Consider the following 23259-nt stretch of genomic DNA (forward strand, 5'->3'; position numbering starts at 1 on the left):
CACATATAGAAAAAAGCTGGAAGTGGTGCTGAGGCTCAAGTGGTAGAGCTCTAGCCTTGAGAAAGTCCAACGACAGTGCTCAGGCCCTGAGCTCAAGCCCAGGACTGGCAAAAAACAAAACAAAACAAAACAAAAAACATCTAGTCCTATTTTCTTTGTGTGTGGGGGATTCATTTATTATTACGGATTCAGTTACTTGATTTACTACATATCTATTTAGATGATCTGTTACTTCTAATTTTGATTCTATAGTTTTTTCTTTTCTGATAATTTCTTCCATTTCATCTATATTATCAAATGTTATAGTTACTTGCAATATGCTTTTCAAGTCTAAATTCATTAAAATAATGGAGTGTCATTTAATTTAACTTTAGATTGATATTAATTATTGTTTCATTTTTATAATCTGATCTATAGATGGCACATACCTGTAAGCATAGCTAGTCAGGAGGCTGAGATTTCAAAGTAATCTTTCAAAGCCAGCTCAGGTAGGAAAGTTTGTGAAAGTCTTATCTCCACCAAAATTACAAAAAAAAAACTGGAATCACAATCACAGTTCATATGTTAAAGTGCTAGCATATGTACAGAAGCTCAGGGACAGTGCCCGAGCCCTGAGATCAAGCATCAGGCTGGCACTGGTGCACACATGTACACACACACACACACATGTGATTTAACATTGTTTTCTACTTAGGCTGTTTTATTCAATTTTATACACAGTTGAGTTTGTGTCTGCCATTGTACTTTTCTTTATACCTTGTTCTATTTTTTCTATCCTTTGTGTTAGAATGCTTTCATATTAAATATATTTGTTTTTCACCATCATCATCATCATTATTATTATGAATATTATAAAGTTGATAAACTGATGGCTACAGTTAGATAAATCAAGTAAAGAGTACATTTCTGTTTGGACAATGTCATTCTTTTCCTAACATAATTTTCTATCTTTCTTTCTTATTATGTAGATTTTTAGTTACTTCTTCAGAGGTTTCTTCATTGTTAATTTTTCTGATAGTTTTTATTTGTCTGTTTTGGTGGTTCTTGGAAATGGTATATGCAGGCTCTCCCAAACCTCCACAGGCATTTTCCCTCTGACCTATGCCATCTGCCCTATGCTACCTTCCCTTCTCTAAGTTTAACCTATGTCTCATGATTTTAGAGAATCTGCTATATGCTTAAAGAGGCATGTGAATTGTGATTTAATAGATTCATGTTCATCTTGTGAGCTCTGTTCTCCTTTTCTATTTTACAATTGTGATATACTCTTTGAACTATGACCTTACACTTGGTGAGCAGGTGTTCTACCACTTGACTCGTATCTCCAACTCTTTTACTTTCATTTGTTTATTTATTTATTTATTTATTTATTTTTTTACAAGCCTCCGGGCTTGAATGCAGGGCCTGAGCACCATTCTTGGGCTTTCTCAAGGCCTAGAGCTCGTGAGACACAGCATCACTTCCAGATATTCTATGTATGTGGTAACAAGGGCTCAAAGCCAGGTCTTCATGCATGGTAGGCAAGCACTCTACCACTAGGCCAAACTCCAGGCCCTCATTAGTTTCTTAATAAGAGTCTTGTTATTGACCTAGATTAGTTTGGACTGTGATTTTCATGTTAACCATTCTCATGTGGTTGAAAGACAATCATGCATTTCCAAAGTTTTTTATTGGTTCAGATAGGGGTCTCATGAACATTATGCCACCAAATCTAATCCTCCTCATCTTAACTTCCTAAGTAAACAGAGCCTCTGTGCCAGATTTCTTAAGTGGATCTCTTAAGGAAGTTTTCTGCTTAAAGATGGAGTAAATTATGTTTGTCATTCTCTTCTAATTTTTCCTAGAAGATTAATGATAGTTAATCTACTAGGCCTGCCTGCAGATGAGAGCTGTGAGGCAGAAAAAAAGCTATTTTCCTATCTCAAGTAAGAGGGAGGCTGATGCAGGACGAATTGCAAGCATTGAATAGGTCAGGGCTAAGGGTTCAGAAGGAAGTTTATGACACAGGAACTAGATCATCCAGTACACTTTGGCATCTGAGTTTGTAAGGGAGTCATCCAGGTCCCCAAGGACTTTGATATCATGCCAATTCAAAAGAACATCTAGAGTAGTTTTCTGATTATTCAAAGGGTTGTACACACACAGAGTGAAAGTGAGATAGGGAAGAAATGGTTTGGTATAGAAGCAAGAATGAGAGAGAGAAGAAAAAGTCCCATCAAAAATGTAGCACAGGGCCAGGAGTTTGGCCTAGTGGAAGAGTGCTTGCTTAGCATGCACGAAGATCCAGGATTAATTCCTCAGTACAACAAACATAGAAAAAAGCCAGAAGTGGTGTTACAGCTTAAGTGGTAGAGCTCTAGCCTTGAGAAAGCACAAGGACAGTGCTCAGTCCCTGAGTTCAAGGCCCAAGAGGGGCAAAAGAAAATGTAGCATAATAAAAGTCTATTTACAAATTTGATACAAAACGTAACAAAGCAGGTAGATCAATCTTTATGTATAGTTTAAAATAGTATCTCCTGATCTGTCATCCCTACATCAAAATCCAGCACAGAAGGAAATAGAAAGATGAAGAGGGCAGGAGTATGATAGGGAGAAATAAGACGAATTAAAGGAGGAGCAAGAAAAACAAGAGAAGGGGGAGAAGGCAAAATAGCAAAGGAGGAAGAAAATGACAAGTACGAGGATCAGGAATAGTCAGATTGAAAAGAGCAGTATTAAAAGAAAGGAAAGAGAAGGGGATCAATATGAGTAATACAAACATTTGGAAAATTGTATCTTGAATGTTAAATATCTTCTCTGGGGTGGCTAGTGGGAAATTGGATCATCTTTATTTATTCATTATTTTATATTTTTAGACCTTGTAAAATTCTGCCTACTGGCTTGCAGTAATTGTGGAGGGATATAGAAATAATTAATTAAACATATTCTCTGGTCTCCATTGCACATAGATAGATGAAGGTGATCTCTATTTCCCAGCTGCTTCCTGTGTTCTCTAGATGACGATGGTTGAGAGGTAAATGTAGCATTTTGCTGGGCATGTTTTATACCTCATGTTCTAGATACAATCACTTGCATGGATAAAAATATATCAACTCTGCTAATTTATATTTTAGTAATGTACTTTGATAATTCAAGTTGAGATGATTGAAGTGCCACATTAGAACCACCTGACCAAACTTTGAAACTTCTCCAAATTAATTTCACATTTATAACTCATTTGAATAGCTAATTTGGAGTGGAAAAATCTTAAATAATGGTTTGTCATTACCTTCATCTGAAAATCAAACTGTTTTGTATCTCTCAGCCATAAATAATATTAATAAATGACTCCCTATGCTCAAAGATACCATAAAATATGGAGATATTTTGCAAATTGCTTTCATTTCATAAATTTAATTAATATTTGTGGAATAAGATTCAAATCAATAGAGCTATCTCTATATAATAAATTAGGTGAAAGATGAATAGAGATATTAAAAGGTCTGATATGGTACATTTTTAAGATAGCTCAGTTGTGAGTTTTTTATAGCCACAATATACACTGCATTCCAGAATAGTTCCACCAATGTACTCTCTGAATTTTGGGGGATTGAGTTTGCTTTCTTGTTTATCTTTCACTATGCTATGACTAAAACTGAAATCAAATTTAATCACCTCAAAACATTTTATTTCTGGTTGGCTAAGCACTTCCCTCTGCTTTATTAACTTATCAATAAGACCTATAGATTGCTCTCTTTAGTTTTGCTTACATCCTACTGTGATCCAAGCATGATAAATCTCAAAAAGGCTAAGTCCAGGTTACCTCTTCCAGAAACTATTATACAGCCTCTTAGAAGGTTTTCTACTTAAGTATTTCACAGTGATTTTCCTGCCTTCAATTCAATTTCTGCCTTGGAACACAGTGATCATGGAGTTAAGTCTAAATTCCATTTCCACTAAGAGTGACCTAAACAGTGAAGAATATGTCCCCTGACACACACCCATCCCCGCCCACCATGTATTTAGAACTGAAATGTTCACCAAAACACAAATGTTAAAAAGTTGGCTCACAGCCTATGGTGCCATTGGGACTTAGTAGAACCTTTAGGAGATGGGGCCTGACAGAAGGAAGTTAGGTCATTGGGGATGTACCCTTGAAAATTATACTGGGACCTTAGCTCTGCCTTGTGGTATTCTCTCATTACTAGGCAAGGAAAGGAGTATTTTTCTGTCACTTGCTCATGCTACAGTGTGCTGCTTTGTCACAGGCCTGAAAACAATGGAGAAAATGGACTGTGGATGAGGATTAGGAGCCAGTATAAACCATCCCCTCTTACAAGTTGATTCTCTTGGTGTTTTGTTACAGTGGCAGAAAACTGACCAAACGCATCCTCCTAATGTTTGCCACCACTCTGCTCATTTAAAATCTTCCTGTTGCTCTGTCTTCTTGCTGTGCTGTTCCTGTCGCCAAGATGCTTTTTCCTCAGTACACAGTCTTTCTTACCAGCTCCACCTCTGTTCCTTGACCACCACAGCCACTCACACCCTAGCACATTTTCATTACCTAAACTTGTTTTACTCATTTTTGTGTTTTCCCACACACTGTCCCCTCTTCCTTCCCTGAACCTTGACTACTTCCTGTCCTTGTCTCTTTTTGATCTGCAGATTGCAGAACATTTCATGATGCATAGTTCAGGCTAAATAATCAATTGTGAGAGCAAATGACATTATTTCAATTCCCAAATTCCTTTTGCTATTCCAAATTGCCTCATTTCCCATACTATAAGTGAGCTCAATATTTTTCAGTGAGTTTAGTATTTTTGTCAACATGTAATAACATTTTTAAACATCAGACTGTGAAGCTACTTATGTTGCTGCCCTGGCCATTTGGTGGTGAGCATGAAGCTAACAACCCAGGAATAGGGCCCATACCTAAGTGTGAAAGTGGCACATGTTGTACACCCTTCCCCCAGCACTTAGGCCCTCAAAATAGAGCAGCTTCTGCGTTGTCTCACTTGCTGTGATCATCCTGTGACCACACCCCGAGGTGTGCACCAGAATCACATCTGGACCCATAACACACAGAAATCATTGCAACTATACAGCCATGAATAAGACATGGTGGGAAGATCACTGCATATTACTATTGGTAAAGAAAATTAGCAGGCTAATGAAAATTAAAAGGCTACAGATATGTACTTCCAACTCAAAAAAAGTAAATGGTGGAACCATTGAAAGAATGAATGATGTTGGAGATAGAAGGAATAATTAGAAGGCATACAAAGAAGCCTTAGAACTATGAAACTCTTAGGTGTGTTATTATTATGGTAATAGTTGTCTAGACATAGAAAGAACAAAATCATTGTACTACTATTGGTACAAAGTATATGCTGTATGGACTTAGAAACTAGAGAATCTTATTCCTGGGATTTGTTGCTGGGATGGACTTCGGCTTTCCATGTCTGAAGGGCAGTCCTGGCCCTGGGACTTCTCCATAGATAGGCAAATGGATGGCTGCTGTTTGATGTTAGGCTTTGCCTGCAAGGTCCTGCTAGGCCCTGGAAGCATGCAATTTCTCAGTTACTGTTGTCACTGCTTCTGTCAATTAAAATGCCAGTTTATATACATGTATTCTGGCTCTTTTCATTCTGATAGCTTAACTTTTGTAGCAGCCTGTGTTTGGGCCAGAAAAGGCATTTTACATGATTTTTGAAATACATGTAAGCTATTTTCTCTGAGAGGGACTGAGCCTGATAGTAATCTTTTTTTCATCTCTGATACGATATACCATCAATTTTACCTTTGATTTTTAGGGAAAGAGGAAGAAAACAACTACAAGAAAAAAAGCCTATATTATTTCAGTGGCATTTTTAAATCTTAAAAGCATTATGTTAAAACATTGTTTGGAAGACAATAAATGTATATATAAATATAAGCAAGTCATGTGATGATGGATTAGCTCCTCTGGTGACTGAGATCTGAAGATTGAGGTTTAAAAAACAGCTCTGGTAGAAAAGCCCCTGAGACTCTTATCTCAGAAAAAAAAAAGCCAGAAGTGGAGGTGTTGTTCATGTAATAGAGTTGTGTTTTAAAAAGAGGGGGTGGGGAGCGAGAAATGGGGATAAAAAAATAAGGGGTATCAGTGCGTGAGAAATAATGCACCTACTATCTGGCAAATGTAACTGTGACCCCTCTATGTATTACCTTATAATAAAAAATAAAAAGTAAATGAAAGCCCCACTATAAAAATAAAAGCTAAGGAAGAGTGCAAGGCCCTGAGTACAATCATATAGATTATGAATTCTAATGGTTTTCAGTTCTTGGATTTCAGTACACGGAAGGGAGGAAGTAGTGTGAAGAGGAGAAAGAAGATGAGGTAGACTATGACCTGGAAGGAACAATTCGATACAGCACAGCTATAATAGTTAAAATTGTGCCTCTGTGAAGTTTGTTTTGGATGGAGCTAACATTCACATTTGTGAACCTTTAGTGAAGGAAATCATACTCCATAATATAGATCAGCCTCATTATTTCAGTTACAGGCATAATTAGACCATAAAGTCTGATCTCTGAAGATAAGAGGATTTTCCAGAAATCTGCTTTCAGACTGTAGCACTGAACCCACAGCTCTTTTCCTTTTTCTTTCTTTTTTCTTATTTTCTTATCAACCCTGTAAATGTGGGACTTACTAGTTTTGTAATTATGTGAGCAATTTCTTTGTAAGTTATCTCCTTTCTCTTCCTTCTCTTCTCTGTTGTTCCTGATCTCTGGAGAATTCTACTATAGAAATTGGTGCCAAAGTGGTTCTGGGCATATAATTGTTCCATGGCTTTAGCCATTCTCCTAGTTCTTTTGATTTTGATTAGATTTATCCTACAGACAGCAAGGAGACAAGGACAGAAAGTACCTTGGCAATGTAGTTGCCACAATCTAAAGAAGAACAAAAGATGTCAATTTATGAGTACAATGCATCTTAATCAATGTCATCTTTTCTAGCACCTTTGTTTCTTCATCTATTCCAACATTACCCATCCCATCAAATTACCTAGTTCCTTTTTCACATATATACAGGTGATGTGTGTATTCATTGAATGATCTTCTCTCCAGTTATCTCCTTGCCTTTAAATGAGTTCCCTAAGACAAAACATAATTTGCCTTCTTGGTAATCAATTTGTTAAATTATCAGTACGTTGTTTAGAGGAACAAGATGGTTGGAATCCTCCACTGTACCATACTTCATTCATTTTATTTTTATATGCATTATTTCCATATATGAAAAGTAATGTGCTCTTTGTCTCTCTGGCTTTAGTTATTTTTGAAGTCTTGTATCCATAGATAAGGGAAGGCCAAGTGAACGAACATTTGACTTGCATTTTAAACACAGATTTCCTGGCCCTAAATCAATTCCCACACAGGAATCAGGTCCTTTTGGCCTAAGGTCTTTTGAATTAACATGAAGCTGGGTCCAGTTCAGGAAGAGATGTGATAAACTGCTAAGTTTTTATTCCTCACCCTATCCATAGAGATTTAAGGCATTTCTTTAAGGTAGTTGAGCTCTGAGGAAAAAGGAAATAATTAGAACTTATGTAGTGGACAGTATACTGCAGAGCAATGGTCAGCATAGGGGCAGCTGGAAGTCAGGTAATCGGTAGACTGTCTCGCAGGAGAGCATGATTGCTGGTGAGCTATTCTGTGATTATCTTCCCAGTTCTCAAAGACATACTTAGAGAAGACATACCCTGCCTTGCCGAACACTTCCACTGGTTCCATGACTGTGAAGTGAGGAATATCATATGAAAAGTCCAGGTTCAAACCAGCAGGACTGGCTGTACCTGTGGAGATCATGCAATGCTGCATTCCAAGAGGGACTGCCATTCTTAGTGCCAAGATCAAGGACTTAGGAAATGGAGGGCTGGCAGTCCTCCATTTTGACCATATTTGTCGTCCTTCACCCCCTGTGCTTTTAAATTCAAGAACAGAATCTCTGTGATATGACAGTGTTCCATAACTTTTGGTAGGTATCTGACGTGTTGAGTACAGATTATATATTAGATACTTTACCTGCTTTGTAGCTTTTCATATGTGCTTCAGGAAATTACAGAAAGACCCTGGAAGAATATAAAATAGTAGAATTTAACAGGAAGTTTATAAATCCAGGAGGAAATCTTGAGAAATATCAGTAAAAATATTAAACTTTTAAAGCAAATAGGAGTTTAGGAAATAAAATGTTTCCTCCTGTTATGTGTGTTTGTGTTTTGTAGCTGAACACACCAAGTGCATTGATATATTCTCAAAGCAAGCTGAAAGCAGCATGCAATCTACTAGAACAAAAGCAATTGCTTTATCTGACTAATTAGGGCATAAATAATTATAATGATCAGCCTTGTAGAAAATAAAATAGTCTCATTAAAGGGAGGGTGTGAACAGGAATATAATATTAATTTGGTTAACATGCCTAGACCCATATTGATTTTCAGATTGCCACTCTTAAATGTCCAGTGTCCAAGAGTCCAGCAAAACTTAGCATAATCCTCAATGTTTACTACTGTAATTAACCAATGCAATTCTTTACAGGGAAGCATCTTTTATATATGCAGATGAATATCAAAAGTTAGAGCCAATACTCAATGAAGTGTAAATTTAGGCCAAGGTCTTTGAGAGGCTATGGAGAATTGGTATTAAGGAAGCATTGTACACCAATTAAGGTACTGGAGAATGGGGAGTTATGAGAATGTAATAAAAAATAAAATTACATGACTGAGCTGATGAAGTTTCATCTGGAAAAATCAGGCTTGATCTTAACTGTTTTGAGAAAGCTTTTTGCTGTGCCCTCCACCAGAGGTGTCAGCTATTGTACCTTGGAAGAATGAATTGTGTAACATTTTAGTTTCTTTTATAGGAAGCAAATAATTGGTAACTAGATGCCTAAGGAGGGTTCGCAAATAGAAGGTAGAAAACCTCAAGGCATTATAAAAGAATAATTTCCAACATTGTATTTCCTTCATTGCTTCCAGCCAAGATGGGAATTAAGACCATCTGTTGACAGGTTAGGTTAGTATACTGAATAGAATTTACCAACAGAAATAGAAAATAGTGTATTTTGTACCTTGCATCAGGTAATAGGAAAACATAGGGAATGCTTGCTTTTCTCCGGGAACCAGTGGGTCATACCTATATTTCCAGCTGCTCAGGAGAGTAAAACCTGGGAAGACAGTCCAGGTAGGAAAGTACACGAGATTTGTATCTCCAATTCACCATCAAAAAGCCAGATGAGGAGCTGGGTGCTGGTGGCTCACAACTGTAATCCTAGTTATCAGGAGGCCGAGATTTTAGGATTGTGATTTGAAGCTAGCACATGCAGGAAAATATGTGAGGATTTTATCCCCAATAACCTACACTAAAAAGCTGAAAATGGCACTGTAGCTCAAGTGATAGAGTGCTTGTCTTGAGCAAAAGAAGCTCAGGATTGTTTCTAAGCCCTGAGTTCAAGCCCTAGGAGTGGCAAAACAAACAGAAAGCCAAATGAGGCACTGTGGCTCAAATGGTAGAGCTCTTGCCTTGAGAAGTCTTAGCATCAGTTCCTAGGGCCTAAGTTCAAGAATAAGGACTAATAAAAAACAAAATGAAAAGGCCCATGCTTTTCTAACATATGTATATAGCTATTGAGCCCTGTAATCCTCTCCTAAGAATATCCTCCTTTATATCTATGTTATTAAAAGTATCTCCTAGTATTTCCTTTAAGCCAATTTTATACTTTAAAATTCAGATATATTTCTTACCATTTTCTTTTGCTTGAATCTGCTTTTTATCAGTCCTTCCATACTGTGTATTTGGATTTTTAAGCCTATATTATACAAGAAAAGGGTCCATAGATCAACTTAATGGTTTATAACAATACTTGATATAGGTAGTTTGTATTGGTGCCTCTTAGGGGAAAAAATTCTCAGCAACGTTTTATTCAATGTGAATCTACAAATGTGGAAAAAGAACATGATCCCTAAAGGAGGTATGATGCTGTTTGTGGAGTTAGTGTTTTGTAAAACAAAGGGTTCCTTTGTGCTGATCAATTCTAACAACAATGCTGCCATACCTTTGGGTAAGTACAAAGAGCAGAGTAAATCCTGCTTTGAGAAGTGGAGCCTGGGCTGTGACATTGCAAAGCTGGCCAAAAAACAAATGGCTTAGGATTGGCGTGGGAACAGGAACAACAAAGCACTTAGAACAAAGCCTGGCACTAAGTAAATATTTAGAAATGTTTGTCATCATTAATTATCATATATTTATTTGAAATGACTGCTTTAGCTGCTCTTGCATTGATCATAGGTGAGGTTAGTGAGAATGGCCAGATAAAGCCCTGACTACAAGCTTTTTTTTTGGCACTTGAACAACTAAATGTCAGTTTGGATTTTTATTTTTATGCTGTATCAGAACAGTATGCCATTATAAGAGCAGTAGTATTTGTTTGGTCCAGCTGTTATGGTCTTTATCATGGATAACCTTCCATCTAATTATACTTATCTTGTCCATTATCTTAAATTCTGTGTTCTCTCACTCATGGATCTCAGGGAACAGATGGATGGGTTGAAATTCTCTACTTCTGGGATTCATTTTCTAAAACTTCCTCTTAAGAACACAGCATAAGTGACACATAAACATTGCTTCTCAAACATTACTGTTGAGGTGGATCACCTGGAGTTTCGTGCAACTTGGGATTGGGGTATAGCTTTGTGATAGAGCATATAATCAGCCTGCACAAAGCATCGACTTTAACCCTCATACCAACAACAGTAGCAATGACAACAAACAATAGATACTAATTTATACGATTAGTGTGGAATCTTCCATTCTTTCCAGTATGAGGTTAATAGTGCCGATGAATTAATATACCATCTAGTAAGCAAAGCTATAGGAACCAATTCACAGCCTTTTTTTCTCAGATACTCTTCTCTACATTATTATTATTATTATTATTATCATCATCATCATCATCATTATTAGTCTATCTGGGGCTTAAATTTAGGGGCTCATGTCCTTACTTGGCTTTTTTTTGTTCAAAGCAGGCACTCAATCACTTGAGCCACTTCAACCCCTGGCCTTTTGCTGGAGTCTCTAGGATTTGTCTGCCCAGGCTAACCTCAGATTTCAAAGTCTCCTAAATAGTTAGGATTACAAGTGTGAGGTAGAAGCACCCAGCTAATTTGTTTAGACCCTTTATTTATCTTATACATTATTATGCTATGGTCATCTGTGCCAAGAACTGCTAGTTACTTTTGGCATTACATGAATTAGAAAAGAGAAAACTCCCTTAGGTTCATAGACTTTGCCATATAGCAAGAGAGCACAGATAATGAGAAATCATTAAAATAAGAAAGGAAGCTATGAAATATTGCAGAATAAAATATAAAAGAGGCCAAACAGATTCAGGAGTTAGGGGTAGACTGCAGATGATAATTCAAATAGAATGATTTGAGCTCTGTTGTGCAGAGAGAGTGAAAGATTCTGAGAGAAACATTTGGATGCTGGGTACACAAAAGCAGAGCCCAAAGGACTTCTTGATGGATTGGAAGTAGAGAGAAAGGATTCTAGAGGGAATTGTTCTGGATGAAAGTGTCAAGGATTGGTAAATGTGAGGGGCAGTCTTTTGGATTTGTGCAAAAGCTAAAAATACAGAGAGACTATTGTATCAGTCCCTCAGCAGAAAATACTCCTCTGTATTGAGTCAGACATTTTCCCTTTTGTCATGCCTATAATTATTTTTAGCAGGAGCTGTTAATAAGTTTTTGACTATTCCCCACTCTTTCCTCACTTTTAAGTGGTTGAGGATTAACACCATGGGCAAATTGGTGGATCTGATTCTGTTTAGTTCTACAGTTAAGATTGTGGCATATTCAGATAAATTAATTCAACATAGTTCATGTATTAAATGTTGTCATGCAATTAGTCTCTGGAAATTGGAGGTCCCATGACAATCTGACTAATAGCAAGTCAGACATTGAGTGGAGCTCCTGTAAAGACCCTAATTTGGTGCTCTCAGAGTGAGTGTTAATGAATTCTGTCACAGAATTACAAGTTACCAACCTAGAGCATTTATTCAGAGATTTAAGTATTCATGGAGATAAAGTTGTTTAGCAAACAAGCTCTTACTTCCCAGCTCCCTAGGCAGCTGGAAGTCATCAGGTCAACTAAATGTTTACTCTTCAGAGTGATGATATAGGTTTGGGGCCCCTGGGAAAGACATGTGAGCAATTATACCCATAGATTGTTTCAAAGCATCTGTGGCTTCCAGTCCTAAACAACCCTTGTAATAAATAAAGAAGAGATATAATGCACACTCTCTATTTGTTTGTGATTCATAGCCTCACTCAGGTTGCAGTCCAGATAAGTGGATGTTGGAGACAAGCAAAAACGGCTAAGATAGGATGAAGTTTGATAATGATATGGGCATTTGACTAAAAGACAGTTGTCATTAGTAACTAGATAGGGAGGTGGCTTTGCCCAAGGTATTAGAGGCAGGAGAGTGTACTGATATGGAATTCAGCTCTTAACTGACATTCTGAGCATTGGACACATTTCCTTTTTGACCTACCCTGCATCTCTTCTACCCTCCTTTATTATCTCCCTGGGGCTGCAGCTTCATTGCTTCCATCCAACACTAATTCCTTGTGGGATTTTTTTGTTAATCATCTTTGGCTTAGTATTATTCTCAAACTTTTATAAAGAATACATGGATGCACTTCTAAGTTTAGGGCTCCTCAAAAGATTTGGAATTACAATCATTTGCAGTGGAATATGAATGTATCTATGCTGCTTTCTGGGCTTGCGGAAGGAGAAGAGATAACATTTCCTCAGTTTCCAGATGCTACCCCAGACTATGACAATCCACAGCAAAACATTAAAAACAATTACTTCAGAGCAAGTATTTTTTTTTTTGCCAGTTCTGGGTCTTGAACTCAGGGTATGGGCACTGTCCTTGGGCTTTCTCAAGACTAGAGCTCTACCACTTGAGACATATAGTACCATTTCTGGCTTTTTATTATGTATGTGGTATTGGGAATCAAATCCGGGTTTTTGTGCATGCTAGGCAAGCACTCTACCACTAGGCTAAACTCCTGCCCCCAGAGCAAATTTTGAAAATAATTCTATTTTAAACGACATGGATGTCCATCAATGCCTAGTTTAGAAAACAAACAGTTGTTCACATTCCTTGTACAGACACTTCCATCTTTTGCGATCAATGATGCTTTATCTAAAATTAACATTTTTTGAACAAATGTAAATATCATACCAATGAGGATTCTCTTACTCTATGAGCAGTACTTTCTTGGTGCTCTTACTACAGAGCACTTTTTTTCTGACCCATAGATACTAGAGTTTTTATTAGCATCTTGGCTAATTTCCTACTGTGAAGTTTTGCCCTGGCACTGCAATCTCAATGACACAAACCCTATGCACAACCGGTCTATTTTAATGTTCAGTCTTTCCTTCTGCTCATCTTACGTGTCATCTCAGATGTGACATTGAAACCTGAAATGGTATAAACAAACCAGTTTCCAATCCCCTAACTAACACAGTTCATCAGATAAAATCCCTTTCTAGCAACTACCTTGGCTACCCACACAGGTAGGGTGTCAGAGATGAGTATGTATAAATGTACTTTTTAAGGAAGTGGAATTTCAGAACAGTTGTTCAACAGGAGCATTTGGGCTATCTCAGATTAAAAGCTATGCTTTATCACTCACTTCGTTGGGTCAAGTTATGAACATCCTCTGAATATTTGTCTCCTTGACTGTAAAACCAATGATACAGTAGTATTTATGTCATCTTGCTGGTGTGGGAATTAAAGAGGTTTAGTTACAAAAAATAGTGAAAACTGTGCTTGACAAAAATATGCACATAAGAATATTATCTACTGTGTAACCTGTTTTCCATGAAATTGTAAAACTCAGAGAAGTGAGGAGATTTTATTAATATGTATATCTTGTCCACTACTATTCTAGAAAAACTTAGTGCCTTCAATCTGTTGTTCAGTGGACATTTAAGGAATGACTAGGACACACTGGTTATAGTTTTGTGATTGATGTGAGTGGAGAATTTCACATACACACAATATTGTTCTAAACAATTTTGAAATTCAAATATGCTTTTTGAAACTTAAGGATTTGCATAGAATTATGTATATAATCCTTTAATGCACAACTGCAACACTCATTAAGTATGATTTAATTAGGTTATTTTCTAAATGTATATAACAAAATTAATTAAAAGCTTCAGAATGACAGTATGAATTAATAATCTATCACGCAAACACACTATATCTCACAGATACAGACTTTCTTGAAAATTTAAAGAACATTCTTGTCTTAAAGAAAAGTTTCAAAGAAAGGATACCAAAAGGCTCAGCATCCAGTTAAAACAGATTGTTCTGTGGAGATCAGTCAGGCTGTGTCAGCACACAGCAAAATATTTAAAACAGAGTGATTAAGAGAATAATTCAAGAGGAAAGATTCTGGTGGGTCCCAGTGTGAGTGACAGGCACTTAACCAATCAGAAAACACACTGTTATTTCAGAAGGTAGGAAGTTTTTGAAGGTCCTCATCTCACTCACTGTGATTTTCTCCTACCATGAATGTTAGTAGGGGCTATAGAAATTTTTAAATCTAATATAAACAGCTTGGTCACATCTAATCCTCATACTAAGCAAGTTAAGGCCTGCCACAAGATGTTTTCTCCAAATGGAGAATTTCTTATACAATTGTATAATTTTCCTCCTGAATGCATTGGAGCATATTAAAAGCATATTTTCTATTGAGCTTCAAAATGTATTCTTTTTCTCAGTATGCATGAAAGGAGTCAGAATGGCAACTTTGTCTCATGTTCATAACTTCTGGGGGGAGATTGAGAGTCACTTGACAGTAGATCTGATACTTCTTAGCTAGTTACCTTTTATACCCCAAGAACAATTGTTTTGACCTATCAGCACTAGTTAACCTTGAAATATTTTCCTGGGTCAGGATTGTTTGATCAGGTACTGTGTGAACTTCTTTTCTCTACCCTTGGGTTGGTGTTGAATGCTTTGTGGCTAATACTTCCAGGCCTTGCCTTTTTCTAAAGCACACCCTTTTGGCTCAACGTTATACTTGGCTCCATGAAACAGGAACCAGTTTCTTATCTATAAACAGAGAACAATTGTTATTTTGAAGACATTTATGAAATTGGTTTATTTTCAGTAAATACCAGGAAATTTGAATTGGACATCCTCCTATAATGAAAAAAATAATAAACAATTGGTTCTACAAGAGGCTAAATCATGACTCCCAGGTGTTAGTCATTCAGATAGCTTATTAGGATACATCTCAAGAACTCAGGGTTTCCACAGTTAATATACAATTAAAGACTGCCTACTATAAATCTTGGCTAGTTTGAGAAGACTGTTTAGTTGCTTGAACTAATCTATAAGGTCGGTTTGAAATATGTTGTAGGATACTGCATTCAATAGCCAGATAGGTCACCTACATTTTTCTTGGAAGGAAATGTCATAAATTTTGTATGGCAGAAGTTTTGCATCTCTGTGGTATACTTCTATCACCAGGAAATCATTTTGTGTGGTAGGGTAAGGACCAGGTAAGTGATTAAATACGAAAAGGAATGATTCTGTTCACATAGTTAAAGGCATTATTTATTCAGGTTGAGATATTTGTAGAAGAAAAAAGGAAATACTGGAGGAAAGATAATTTATTTGAAGATTGTTATTGGAGATTTATATGCAAGTATTGTTGATCAGATGTTCCTAATAACAGGTAGATGAACTAGCTTGAATTCATGTAGAGAACTGTGATGTTTTCATCCTTTTGGGGGAAGCACCACTGGTTCTGCAAATAGCATTTTTCAAGTGTGACAAAATGCATGATTTATAAGTGATCATTAAAAAGTGGTTTGACTGGCAGACCTTGCTATTTCCAGATGCTAACCAGGTACAGTCACAAGCTAAGAAGAAGAAACAAAGTAATGGCCTTCTTGATGAATCTGCAGTCAATTAACTGGATAATGAATTAGAACTTGTTTATGTGCAACTGATTCCAGAGGCAATGTATGAAAAACTATAAATCCCTCATAATGTGAATTTTAAACATTAGCTTAAGAGGGTGCACATATCCAAATGGTGTGATGTTTCCTTAAAGAGAATTGTTCTGAAAGATAAAGGTTAAAGGGAGTCTAAGGACCTATTTCCTAGGATCTCAAGACATCGGGGCCTCTGGCCTTCATCTCTGTCCACTGAGTTGAACAGCACTGAGCATACAGTAGGTTCATCATTGAATAGCCTTTGCTGGTGACCTGTCATGGAAAACTCATGAGTTTCTCTTGGGCACATGGTGTGAATTGTAACAACAACAAAAAAACCCCAGGCAGTGGATCTGTGTATTCCAGCTGTATCAGGAAAGAGCTGGTTGTGGAAATTGTCAGTTCTATTGTCTGGGGGAAATTGCTATCCCCAATTGCATTCCTGCTGGTGTAGTATTTTGAGCCAGAAGTCCTGCTTTCATTTTCAGGGATGATGACACTGATTCCTGAGGTTATTCTTTTGTCACTGACTGACTCAGGAGTTGTCTGTGACACGTATGCTCACCAACTCATTTATGCTCACCAACTATACAGAACCTAGCAGGAATGAAAAGCAGATGGAATCATCTGATTAGGGGTGCTCAACTAGGGTTTTGGATTCCACTGTTTAGATGTTTGTATGCTTCTGCTCACATTTTTCCCCACAAATGGATGACACACAAATTGGTTAATAATATCCATATTTATTAATGTAAAAATGTTTGTAGAAAGAATAGATACTCTAAAAGAAAATTTAACTGAGAATATGGAATTGGAGGATATGTTCTCAAGAGATCTAGTAGAAGATCCTCACATTATGTATTGAATCCAACTTGCTGCTAAAGTCCAGGGAATCCTGTGAAGTCTCTGCTCTCTAGGAGATTTATTTGCTTCCTAAAATAACTGATATCATAATTGTTAATATTTCTTCAAAGCCATGCATGATGATTTTTAAAGGGTAGATATTTAGCACTAGAATTAGAATTTAGTAAAAGAACACGGACTGCAAAGAAATTCATACAATATAAAGATATACTATAAATCTATGAGATAACATTTAAAAAAATATAAAAGCTGACACACTGAAAACTTTACAGGAAGGAATAGGAGATACACTAGGCCTCCTTGGCACAGGTCAAAACTTTCTTAATAAGGACCAAGAATCACAACAAATCAGAGAAAGGCTGGATAAGTGGGACTGCATTAAACTGCAGAGCTTTTGTATGGCAAAGGACATAGCTAGTAAATTAATTAGGAAGCGTACAGAGTGGGAGAAGATCTTCAACAACCAAACAACGGACAAAGGTCTCATATCTAAAAATATATCAACAACTCAAAAAATTGAATCACTCCCAAACTAATCTCCAAAGTAACAACCATCCCATTAAAAAATGGGCCAAAGGCTTAAAGAGAATCTTCTCTGAAGAAGAAACAAAAATGGCCTATAGGCACATGAAGAAATGCTCAACATCTCTGGTCATAAAAGAAATGCAAATCAAAACAACTCTAAGATTCCACCTCACTCCAGTTAGAATGGCCAGGATCAGGAAAACGAATAATAACAGATGCTGGAGGGGATGTGGCCAGGAGGGATCAGTACTACACTGTTGGTGGGAGTGCAAACTCGTTCAACCACTATGGAAAGCAGTATGGCAGTGCCTCAAAAGGCTAAACATAGAACTCCCCTATGACCCAGCAATTCCACTACTTGGCATTTACCCAACCATCCAGAAACAAGGGCATACTAAATCCACTAGCACAACAATATGTTCATTGCAGCACTATTCACCATAGCAAAGATATGGAACCAACCTAGATGTCCCTCAGTTGATGAGTGGATCAACAAGTTGTGGTATTTGTACACAATGGAATTCTATGCTACTGTCAGAAAGAATGACATCACCCCATTTGTTAGGAAAGGGAAAGACTTAGAAAAAATCATATTAAGTGAAGTAAGCCAGACTCAAAGGAACTTAGGCTCAATGGTTTCCCTCAATCGTCATAATCAGTAGAAACCTTGGGCTCTACTAGCAGAGATCTGCAATAGAGCAAAATCTTGATACATAAGGCCATATAGTATGAAGCTAATTGAAAGGACTTCTAGGATATTGAAACAAAAGCCATATAATGAATGATTCTTGTCCTTACTGTACTATGTTATCTCTCATCTCTTTTGCTGTCCCTTGGCTATCGCATATGGTTACAGTATCTCACTTTGTTATCTGATATAATGGATATATTTGTATTTGGTTATTTGAAATTGGATAGGGAAGGGGGGAAAACCAAGATGGGGGGGTGGGGGAGAGGGTAATGGGTACCAAGACATGCGAAAGGGTATCAATGTATGTGAATTAATGCACCTTCTATCTGGCAAATATCATGTAACCCTTTTACTAATTACAATAAAAAATGCAAAAAAAAATATATGTGCTAGCATAAATACCAGCCTGGCTATGTTTGCTTACCTATCCTAAATCTGGCAATTGGTCTCTTCTTTCTTTCTCCCTCCCTCCCTCCCTCCCTCCCTCCCTCCCTTCTTTCCTTCCTTCCTTCCTTCCTTCCTTCCTTCCTTCCTTCCTTCCTTCCTTTTTTTATTCTGCAGTTTCAAGGCTTTCAAATAGGGCATAGAAAACAAAAGGTGAAATGGGATAAAGGTTTTAGAAAGTTTTTTAATTTAAAATACTTTCTTCTTCATTCACATTTTGAAAATAATAATTTTAAGTAGTTTACATGCAAGTATTTGCTGGTTAAGATCATGCAAACATTGTCACTAGAAATCCCAGAGGCACAGAAATGAAATAAGGTATTGCTTGTCTATAGAAATCATATGCATTTTACTACTAACAGGTCAAAGCTCATATGGAAATATTTCCTTTTGGTACTGTTTGTAGTGTAATTATTATCAATATTTAAATTTTGGTTACTATTATTTGTGTTATCATTATTATTATTATTACTTTTTAATGTTTTTGCCAGTAATGAGGCTTGATCTCTGGGCCTGGGTGCTATCCCTGAGCTCTTCAGCTCAAAGCTTCTTCCCTTACCCCTTGAGCCACTGCTCCACTTCCTAAGTTTTCATCAAGAGCTTTCTCAATCTAAATGGCAGCTATGAAGTATCTGCTAACAATTATGGAAACTGGAGTGGTTCCATATAGTGATTGATTTACTTTTGTTGTAGGTTTCACCAGGTTTATATGTGTTCTGGGTTACAAAACTTCTTTTAAATAAAATAATGGGTAAATGCCAAGTAGTGGAATTGCTGGGTCATAGGGAAACTTATGTTTAGTCTTTTGAGGAACGGCCATACTGCTTTCCATAGTAGTTGAACGAGTTTGCACTCCCACCAACAGTGTAGTAGTGATCCCTCCTGGCCATATCCCCTCCAGCATCTGTTGTTATTAGATTTCTTGATCCTGGCCATTCTAACTGGAGTGAGGTGGAATCTTATAGTTGTTTTAATTTGCATTTCTTTTATGGCCAAAGATGTCGAACTATAGTTGTTTAAGTATTTTAATATACACAACAAACCTATCTTGATTTATGATCTACAGTACAAACGCCTAATACACAAACGGATGCAAAGTCATCCTTACTCTATGGGGCAGGTCATATTTATCTACCCGTATCTCATCTTATTTGTTATATGCATATTTCTAGTGCTCAATACAATGTTATCTATTGTTTATCAATAAATTGATTAAAAATACATCTAACTTCTGACTGTTAAAATCAGTCTGAATGTCTATAGTAGTGACATGGAGCAACGGTTCACATCAGCCTTTTGATATTTGATCTTGTGGAAAGGTAATAAAATAATTCATGCAATGAAACCTCATCTATTTTCACCATTAGACTGTAATTATTGAAAGTATGTTCTACATTGATGAAGGCATTAAAATTGACATAGAGAAAGCAAGTGAAGAGCTGGAAAGATTAGATTACTATAGTTCAAGTTTAAAACAAAGATTGCTTTCTTCATTAGCAATTTCTAATGTTTCATTTTCAGGGGAATAGCAGAACAGAGAGTCCAGGACAAACTCAATTACTTATAGACAAATACAATGCACTTGTGTTCTATTCTCTCTAGTAGATTGTGAGAATAAGAATATATGTTTAAGACATTGACACTGAAATAACAATAAGTAAATCACTGAAATGGAGAATATTCTCCATTTAGCACATTATTTGTCCCTAGAGCTTAACCAATTGTCACAGCATCTGTAAAAGGAAGACCATCTTAGTGGTCCACAGAAAGGTCTGAGAAGCTGCCAGGGTTTCAAATACATTTATCAGTGTTGTCCTTGAAAAAGATCATATGTAGTTCTCCACAACTAGATTAAAAGTAGTGAGAACATGTTTGTGGATCTAGTTGAAACAATCACAGTAAGGAACAAATAACAGGTCTAAAATTATATCAAATATTAAGTGTACCTGCTAGGAAGTAAATGAGGGATAATCCAAGAGATATGTATAAGCAATTAAATTCAATATAAATTTTGGAATCTAGGAACAGATGGGAGAATGGAGATGAAGGGAAGTATACTCAGAAGTCGTTGAATTTTTCTGTAATCATCAGTAATTTTAAAATTGGACAGTTGTTGATGACCATTCTGACCTAGTGTATTTTCTGCTCAGGGCAGATGAAATGTGCACAGACAGTGAAAAGAGAATCACAGTTTTGTTGTCTTATTGAAAGGACAATCCCACTATGGTCTGGTCTTCTCACATCTATTTAGCCAGGTTTCTCACACTCATGCTCATTCTCTAATTCTCTAGGCCATGGCAGCAACCTGAGCTTTTACCTGGGCAGCAAGAACACAGTACACATATTAACATATTTGTGGTTGCATGTGTAGAAAGTCTATCCCTATAATAAGTTTATAGGTGCATCCTTTTAGAAGACATCAGAAGAATGACAAAGGACTCAGGAAAATTTGGCTATCAAGGTTAGATTCTTAGTTCTGTGGTAGAGTATTTGCCAACACGTGTGACTTCCTGGGTTCCATCCCCAGCACTGGAAAAGGAAGAGAAATTGATCTGAACAAGATTAAAATTTAAGATGCAAATCATAAAATTACCTTCAAAGTAAAAATGTCTAATTTTTTACAACTGTGAATATATAAGGGCTTAGGGGCAAATTGAACTTAATAACCAAATCATTTATTTTGGTATATTGAATTCTGATTGTGAATTCTAATCCTACTCCCTGTATTCACAGATATGTGCATACAAATTCACCAAATTTATTTTCTAAAATTTATATTGGTAATAATCCAAGTAAAATTTACTTTGTATTAGATACCTTTACTCACATGTAATTTATTGACAATATACATGTATGAAATTTATAGGTATAAAAAGTTACATGTGACTCTTACAAGTACAAATAGAACAAAAATGGGATAAAAACTGGCTGGGGGTTGAGAATCAAATCTCAATCAATTGAGGTAGCACAGCTCATAAATGTCACTGAAACTTTAAAACATTTGACTCATAATCCATTAGATTCTATTTGGATCCATTTGTAACCTACTCTCATCTGTGCTTTGTTGTTTCTTGGCTGTTCTTTTACCAACTCGTTCTTTCATTTTGATAATCTATTTAAGGAAGGGTTGTAAGTTTCAGTGATAAATAGCATTTGTGTATAAGTTGCCAGGGAAGCTACAAAACACACAGAGACAAGCCAGCATTGGAAATCATCAAGCAAAGACAGCCACTAATAGCTCAAGGTGTAGGTAAATGTCATCCCGAATGCTTGTGGACAACTGTCACTGCTTCTGTGATCCTCTGCTGATAATTTAAAATGTGTCCCAAGGTTTCTTTTGTTTTCTATCTAGGATTTTGCTTATGAGAATGGATTATTTAACCTGTATATTGATGAGTGTTCCTATCATGGCTATACTTCCCAAGTTTCAGTGACACTCATCTCTAGACTATTCTGTGTCAGTGAGTAGGGAATCAAAATCCAGGACTTTGGCAGTTACTTTTGTGCTTTCTATGTTTCATATTTTAACATTTGGCGGATCCAGATAAATAGATAGCTTTGGTCCTCTCAAAAGAAATAACAATGTCAACTTCACCCTCACTTTATGATGGAAAATCTTTTGCCATCAGAATTTTCAGGTGAAAGATATATTTGCCACTTCTCAAATGTCAAGTATAATAGAAAGGGGATATAAATGATGGATTTCTTTGTAGTCATCAGCCCTTTGAGGTTATGACATAATGTGGCACACATATTTGTCATGATAAAGCAAGCATTTGTACTGATTTCTTGAAGTTTGTTTTAAATGTTTCCAAGTTCTATACATAGTTTAAGTTTATTCTTTTTAAAAACCTAAAAGCAGTTGTTTGTTTTCATGATACGATAAAAATCACATCAGAAAGAAAAGATATTATATGGTAGTCTTTTTCTACCTTTAATACATTTGTTTTATTTATTATTTATTTGAGTCTAGTGTATTTTATTTGCTAATCAGGTACTCTCATTTTTGGAGCCCTGCTTCCAGTCCAGACTTATTTTGAAAACTGTAAAGCAAACACACAAGTTAAGAGAGCAGAGATTCCATAACATTAAGTTTTCCACTATTTAAAATGCACCTTTACTTGAAATGATTTCTGAAATTAATCTTATCCCTCATCCTTTGAGTCAATGCTCCTACAGGGTTTTACCAAATCCCCAACTGCCTACTAGCAAGCACATATTTTTCCATAAGAAAAGTCTACAACATAAATGCCATCATGGGGACGGGAGCACATCCTAGTGGTAGAGTGCTCAATGTCCTAGGTTCGATTCCTTGGTACCACATATTCAGAAAAAAAAGCCAGAAGTAGAGCTGTGGCTCAAGTGGCAAAGCACTATCATTGAACAAAAGTGTCCAAGGACAGTGCTCAGGCACTGAATTCAAGCCCCAGCACCTTCCTCAAATAATTAAATGTATGTGAGGCTGTAAGTACTTATGGAACTGAAGTCACTCTTCTGCAATTGTAGCTCAAGGTAATTCCATCTCCAGAGGAGCAGGAAATCACCCTCCCCTGAGGGTTCCCTTCACAATGACCAATGGCTAGCTGGCTTGCTTTAAGGAAGTAGCACCGCAGTGCTTAGAAATTCGTTAGAAAAAGATGTTCTGTTGAACAGATTGAGCTCTATTGACAGATTGACCTTTGTATTATATGAATGCA

This window comes from Megascapheus bottae, chromosome 5 (genome assembly GCF_031878675.1).
Source record: "Megascapheus bottae isolate mThoBot1 chromosome 5, mThoBot2.hap1, whole genome shotgun sequence".
Classification (NCBI taxonomy): domain Eukaryota; kingdom Metazoa; phylum Chordata; class Mammalia; order Rodentia; family Geomyidae; genus Megascapheus; species Megascapheus bottae.